Source organism: Octopus bimaculoides, chromosome 20, assembly GCF_001194135.2.
Source record: "Octopus bimaculoides isolate UCB-OBI-ISO-001 chromosome 20, ASM119413v2, whole genome shotgun sequence".
In the NCBI taxonomy this organism is placed as follows: Eukaryota; Metazoa; Mollusca; class Cephalopoda; order Octopoda; family Octopodidae; genus Octopus; species Octopus bimaculoides.
This window is the reverse complement of record NC_069000.1, coordinates 14,885,928-14,893,010: the sequence shown is the minus strand read 5'-3', so window position 1 is coordinate 14,893,010 and position 7,083 is coordinate 14,885,928. Positions and strand designations below refer to the sequence as shown.

The window sequence follows — 7,083 nt, the reverse complement described above, 5'->3', positions numbered from 1 at the left end:
CACACTTACCTCTTGTGAAAGCTACCACAATAAAAATTTGCAGAGGATATCATATTAACATGAATAATAAAAATCCTTAATAATAATAACAATAAATGTTAATAGTTCTTAATTATTATTCTAACCATATCCTTAAGGGAGAGAGAGAGTGTGTGTGTGTGTGTGTGTGTGTGTGCACGTTGGTTTTATTGACGCCAGTACTTAATACTTAAATTATCGACCTCCACCCCCGCATGTACCCAGGAAAAAAAAAAGCCAAAATCAACGTCGCCTATTTAGTAATAATAACTATTACTACAATTATCGTTATTAGTATTTCTTTTATTGTCACAAGAGCAACGGGTGAGAGTACGTTACATACAAAACTGTAGTGAGCTTATATCGAGGAAAGAAAAGTATCAGCGAAAAACAACAATAAAATAATGAAATGTAATATTTATAATGTAACTGGTCCTAATAAAAAAACAACAGCCACTCAGGGGCCAACAATCAGAGCACCCCCACACGATAACAATAACATAAATAATAATAATAATAATAACTTACTTCCATATCGGCTAGTCCTTCCATTTGATCCATAGCTAGAATACATTCAACAGGCACAATATATAGTTTGACAGCATCCAGAAAAGTTTAGTTTTTCCATTAATTTATTACATACATGTATAAAACGAAAAGTTTCCGACTCTCAAAAGTTAAAAGTTTTTACACCTAACTTGAAAACTGAAAATAGCCTCGTTCGGTCAGAGTAAGTTAATATCAATCACTTGGTTTTTGTCCAGAAAGTAAAGTAATTTTTTTCTTATGAAAATAAAAAGAGCTTTATAATGTATGTCATTTGCTTCGTTTAGTATGAGATAGCTTTAACTTCTAACTTAACTAAAGTAAAGCAAATGGTCAGTGAATTTCATATCAGCAACAACTACCAGTTTGAACAGACACTCTCCGCTGCTATATCATACATATTACCGTCTGTTTTTCCTAAGGAAAGCCCCATAAGATAACAAGTTTAGTGGTTTCTCGGGTACTATTGTGTTTGTTAATTGTTGTTGTTAGTCTTCTACTTTTTGACGTCGAGTTTTGTTTCTCTCATTTTTTTTTCTAACTTTTTTTCGGGGCGGTTACGAGAGACACACTACAAGTGCATAATTCTCTCTCTCCCCACCTAACTCGACTAACATATCTCTCTCACTCTCTCTTCGCTGCTACTGCTGCTACCGTTGTCAACCGTGAACCGAGCCGCAAGGCAGACTCGGCGTCAATCACATACTTCTTATAAACAAATACACAGATATGAAGAGAAGTCAGATAATGAGTTTTGTAGATAGATAGACGGGCAAGCAAGCAGTTGAAATAGTGAGACTGCTAGACAGACAACGTGCGGATAGAAATAGACTGTGAAATAAACAGACTGATAGATGTAGACGAAACATAAAGATAGACAGAACACCTTAACTACAAGTGAAAGTCGCTTATTGTGATCAATCTGGAAGGGGGCCTCTTACATAGCAATAACTGGCTGATTCTATTAAACATTGAATATAACTATATCGTGAACGTATTTGGGATCCACTAATTTTGATATAAATAACCGTTTGATAACCTTATTTGCGATCGTAATAAGTGGCTTCCATAATTTATTTTATTTTCCTATAGCACCAACCAAAAGAGATTTTAGTGCTTTTAAAATTAGCCTATTTTGTGTATTTGGGGTAATGATTCCAAAGATGACATCAATTTGGCGCATTCAGCTCTAATTGAAAAATGATTTTACTATTTTGATACAAAACTAGCAATGTTAATGTTATTTGTGTTATACTATTAAAACAAGTCAGTGACGTAGCGTGGTTTTTGGCCACCCCATCCTTTAAACATAACATACCTTCGACTACAGTAAACACACGTATACAAAGTGGCCGTCCCATCCGTTTCACAGTAACCAGTTTGTCGTACACTGCATTACAATTTATTGTGATTGTTACTCGAAAATAAACATCTAATGCAGCGCTGGATTAACCATTAAGCAAAATAAGCACGTGCTTGGGGCATCAAGCGAAGGAGGGGGCACCACAGAAATGGTAAATGGTTTACGGCACGAAAGAAATCTCTATTAAGTATAGATGCAGATGTGTTACCTAAGATTAATTTTGAGGATCTGATCATAGACTTTGCAATTCAAAGAAGTAGGGGGAAACTTTTCAAATATAAAGTGGAAGTATACAAAAATAAACATTATTTTCCCCTCTTCCTGTTTCATTTCATTTTGAAAAATCAAAATTTATTTTCTGGTTTGTTATTGTTTATATTTTAAATTACATAATCATTTATGGGGACACTAAAATCTTTTAAGTGTTTAGGGCCTCAATTCGTCTCTGATCAAATGATCAGTCATTCAACACATAAGAAGCTTCTTTTATAGGACTTTCTTGAGTGAGATTTACCTAGACCGTCTTCAACCCAACACCGATGTCACGTGATGTGGGGAGAGAAAACACACACGGACATAACTACATACACACACGCACATATATATATACATACGACGGGCTTCTACACAGGTTCCATCTACCAAATTTACTCACAAGGCATTGGTCGGCTTGGGGTTATAGTAGAAGACACTTACCAAAGGTGCGGTACAGTCAGACTGAACCTAAAACCGTGCGGTTTCAAAGCGAGCACACATCCATACTGCGCTCAATTGATGAAATTTCTTGCAAAAAGTAGGTCATTTTCCACAGTTCTGTTACCTCTTCAGGTATGGTTAGATCATCATTAACAACATCATTTAGGAGCTCTGGCAAGTGAATGAATGGTAAAAAGCAAGTACCCAACTTAAGTATGGAACGTGTAATTTTGCAGATATTAAGCCAGGATAAGTCCACTTGCTTTGATTATTTCGATCGAATATTGGTTTCGAATTTTGGCACAAGATCTGCAGTTTCGGAAGAGGGGAGTCAATCTGATCGACCCAACTGTTCAAACGGCAGTTATTTTATCAGACCTCGGCGGAATTTCAACTCAGAACGTAAAGACGGACGAAATACCGCTAAGCGGTTTGCCCAGCGTGCTAATAATTCTGCTAGCTCGCCGCCTTTTTTCACCTGAAGATATTAACTGCTAATTCTTCTGGATTTCTCTAGAGTAGCATGGTGTTTATATATACTGACCGTGAAATTTCAAAAGTGCTAATGAGTTTCCCGAACAACGTGATCACAATTTTCATTTACGTGGCATGATGTACGTGACAAAAATAGATGTGACATTTTCAAGACAAATAATCTCTGCAGCTTCCAAATATTATAGATCTAGAAGAAATGGTTTTAATGTGGTCGAAAATGAACCATTTCGACATACTGCATATAGCTTTATCTTACTCAGAGCAAACGAAACAAGGCCTAAAAGCCTGAAAACATGTATAGACATTTAAAAGAAACTTATGGAAATGGTCTGGACAGGCAAAGAGTTAACAATAAAATATGTTCGAGTGAATAGAAGCTGAGAGTTAAGCAGAAGAGGATTGTTATAGCTGAGTCTTTATTGGTATTTCTAAGGAGTTAATATATGTAAAGTGAAATGATTACAATTGGGAAGCGAAGTCTCTCGGTTTGTCAGAAAAGCTTACCCCTACAGCTCCACAACGTTCGTGGTCAATTAATGGTTGAGTGATGCTTTAATTATTTATTCCCTTCCAAATAATGGCCTAAAGTGTACGTAAAGTAATAAGGGGTCCGATTAAAGAGCGAAATTTATGTTTTGAGCTTTATTATTCGGAAGAACGAAACTTGAAAGTTATGCTATGTTTGAAGAAAAGAAAAGGAAGATGAATGGTGGGCTTCTCACTGCAATAATTGTTACTAACATCAGCACAAGGCTTGCAATTTTGAGAGGACCGGGTTAATCGCTACAATCGACTTCATTACTTGGCTGGTAGTTTATTTTATCGAGGGATGGAAAACAAAGTTTACCTCAGCTAGATTTGAACTCGGATGTTAAGAACTGCAAAAAATATTGGTTTCAAATTTTGACATGTAGTGAAACCTCTCTCTCTCTCTCTCTCTCTCTCTCTCTCTCTCTCTCGGGCATTCAATCATAAATGATAACGAGGCTGCCTAGGACTCTTCTGTCCACCATCCTGATTGGTTCTTATTTGCGCGGCAATAGTCGCCATGGTCTGCTTGCTAAGGGTGGATTACGTCCAATCGTAGCCTTAGGATAAGGTCACGTGAGAGAGTTTTACTGGGTTTCCGGTGAGCCCTGTTTCGCCCGATCCAACGACAGCAATCGTCTTCGATTCCAGATCTCTCACAGGTCTGGTCGCTGACCACACATACAGAACACAGCTACAACCAGTTCCAGCGCCGACGTCTTCACCACCTATGTACTGTCTACCACAATGCCGTGCGCCAGCAACCCCACCACCAGGTACACACCAATATCAACACACTCGATTTTATATCGACACTGTTTGAGTGAATTGTTTCCACCACGAGCAACAGTCAGAACTAACCAGCGAGAATATTCCGCATAAGGTAAACGGTCACAGTATTCGACGCTCAACACGCATATTGTGATACAACTCTGCGTATGAACATTCTAACTCCTTGTGTAACTCTAATACGAACTGGTATTTCTCTATCTCAGTGTTTGAGACTTCTAGTCTATGTTACAGACACTCTTTCTATGTTCTGTGTTCCTCTCATTCACACGCACACTTGTACTCTCACATATTGTACACACACTATTGCTTATACGACTGTCCGTTACTTCACATTGTTGTATACATTCTCTTGTACACGAAGGCCTGACTTATATACTGTGTTATTTATATATGTCGCATGCACGCACACAGACACAAGCAGTTTCACTATGTTAATAAACTTACTCTCTCTCTATATATATATATCGGTCGTCTGTCCTAAGTTCTTTTACTGGCACTATGGCTCGTATCTCTCACGACGAGCCTTCTATCTTATATATCTTATTTTGTGTTCGACCGTGCGACATGGTAAAAAGGAGCCTTTTCCGTCTACGTCGCCATCTCCTTTGGTTCGCACAGTCGAATTATTACAGACACAAGGCCAGCAGTTTTGAGGGAAGACCCAAGTCGATTAAATCGACTCCAATGTTCAACTGGTACTTATTTCATCGACTCCAAAAGGATGAAAGACAAAGTCGACCTTGGCACAATTTGAACTCAGAACATAAAGACGCATGAAATGCCGCTAAGCATTTTCCCCGTCGTGCTAACGATTCCGTCAGGTTGCCGCCTTAATCGGAACAAATATTGAAAGATATTTATTCTGATGCTCTGACGATTCTACCGCCTCGATTCCTTCTATATTAAATCAATATTTTTTTAATAAAAAGGTAGCGAACTGGTAGAAGCGTTAGCACACCGGGCATAATGCTTAGCGGCATTTCGTCCATCTTCACGTTCTGAGTTCGAATTCCGCCGAGGTCGACTTTGCTTTTCATCCTTTCGGAGTCGTTAAAATAAGTACCAGTCGAGCACTGGCGTCGATATAATCGACTTACCCACTGTCACACACTTGCAGACCCTGTACCAAAATTTGAAACCAATAATTTTTTAATAATAATATAAATAAATGAGTAAAGCAGTTTAGTGTGTTTGGTAGCGACAAGTTTAATGTTTATGAGTGGGAAGTAAACGAGGAAGCGTTGCGAAGAGGTCAGACTGTAAAAAGATACGAGAGATGTTATGCGAGGCGTGTTCTATAAGAATGCCAAACAACTGACTGAATGAATGAAGGTAAAGTGAAAACTGTCTAAACAAGTGGTTTTGTCTATGGAAGAACGTCCGTACTCAAACCAGTTAGAGCACAAATAGTGTACTTCCGTTTAAAACTTTCTTTGAGCGTCAAACTAAATAATGTACACTGTGAACGACCCTTTAGCTTTTGTTGTTTTTGCTTTTGAATTCGTCGTTCGTTATCGATTTAGACTCTCTTATAACAGATAGAAGTATCAGATTACCATATAGCCGGTAGAGAGTGGTCATGAGTAATCTGTGAGCAATATCTCATACAATAATTCTCTCTCTCTGTAGGAAAGAGCGTGAGCATTCCAAAAACAAAAATGAGGAATGTGACTGACGAAAAAGGAAGATCTAGAGAGGTTGTATATGGGGAACGAGGTCCCAACACACGGCCCTGTTTAACACCACTACCTCTTGGTCCTTGGATGTTTTTAATGATAGTTCATTCTGTTGTGAACATTCGAGCTGCTCCCTGTTCATGCTTTTTTTTAGTGATGCACTAAGATAGGGGGCTTCATTTTCAACTCTCTGGATGGACCTGCAAATGTCATGGAAACCGCTTCTAACGCTCACCTGACTAACAATGAAAGAGTAGAAACCTCACAAAACCTTGAATAGTATGTATGTTGTGCATGTGTATTATATGTGTGTATTATATATGTGTGTGTGTGTGTCTGTGTGTGAGAGTTAATCTTATCAAAATTCATTAAAGTATGAAATCAAATATAAACTTGTTACCAGTTCAAATATACTTGAGGAATATTCGAACCTGTAAGAAAGTCATTTACATATTTTATTTGTCTACTTGTTTCAGTCATTAGACTGCAACCAGGCTGGGGCACTACCTTGATGAGTTTATTCAAAGAAACCAATAGCAGTACCTATTTTTAAAGTCTGATACTTACCTATTCTATCAGCCTCTTTTATTGAACTGCTAAATTATGGGGATGTAAACAAACCAACACCAGTTATCAATCGGGGGTGGGTGACAAGCACAAATACACACACACAAACATATATATATATATATATTCATTTTTTCATTTTATCTAGTTTCAGCTCATGAGCTGTGGCCATGCTGGGGCACTGCCATTTATATATATATATATATATATATATAAGAATCTTGCAGGCGTGAAGTGGATTCGATCCACTATACACAAATTTGAATTAACACTGCGTCAGAACTTTTCCTGCGGTGGAACAACGGTTTTGATCTGGCAGCAGTTAGATATGTCCCAGACGCCTTTAGCTAGGCCGAAGCGGTGTCTCCACCACTTGACCCTTGCTGACCTCTTCTACTTCAT

At 38.0% G+C, this 7,083-nt stretch overlaps 1 protein-coding gene across 3 annotated transcripts in view; it reads right to left on the bottom strand.

Annotated features, from left to right (window-relative positions):
* LOC106873321 (protein phosphatase 1 regulatory subunit 12A) overlaps positions 1–7,083 on the bottom strand; it is a 231,579-nt gene that overhangs the window by 189,416 nt on the left and 35,080 nt on the right. Inside the window, exon 1 of one of the 3 annotated variants that reach the window (XM_052975109.1) lies at positions 547–1,270. The exons of 1 other annotated variant lie outside the window; for it this stretch is intronic. The gene's annotated coding sequence lies outside the window, so the exon portion shown is untranslated. Of the gene's footprint in view, positions 1–546; positions 1,271–7,083 lie in introns of those variants that run through there. One more of the 3 variants, XM_052975111.1, reaches the window with a different exon arrangement.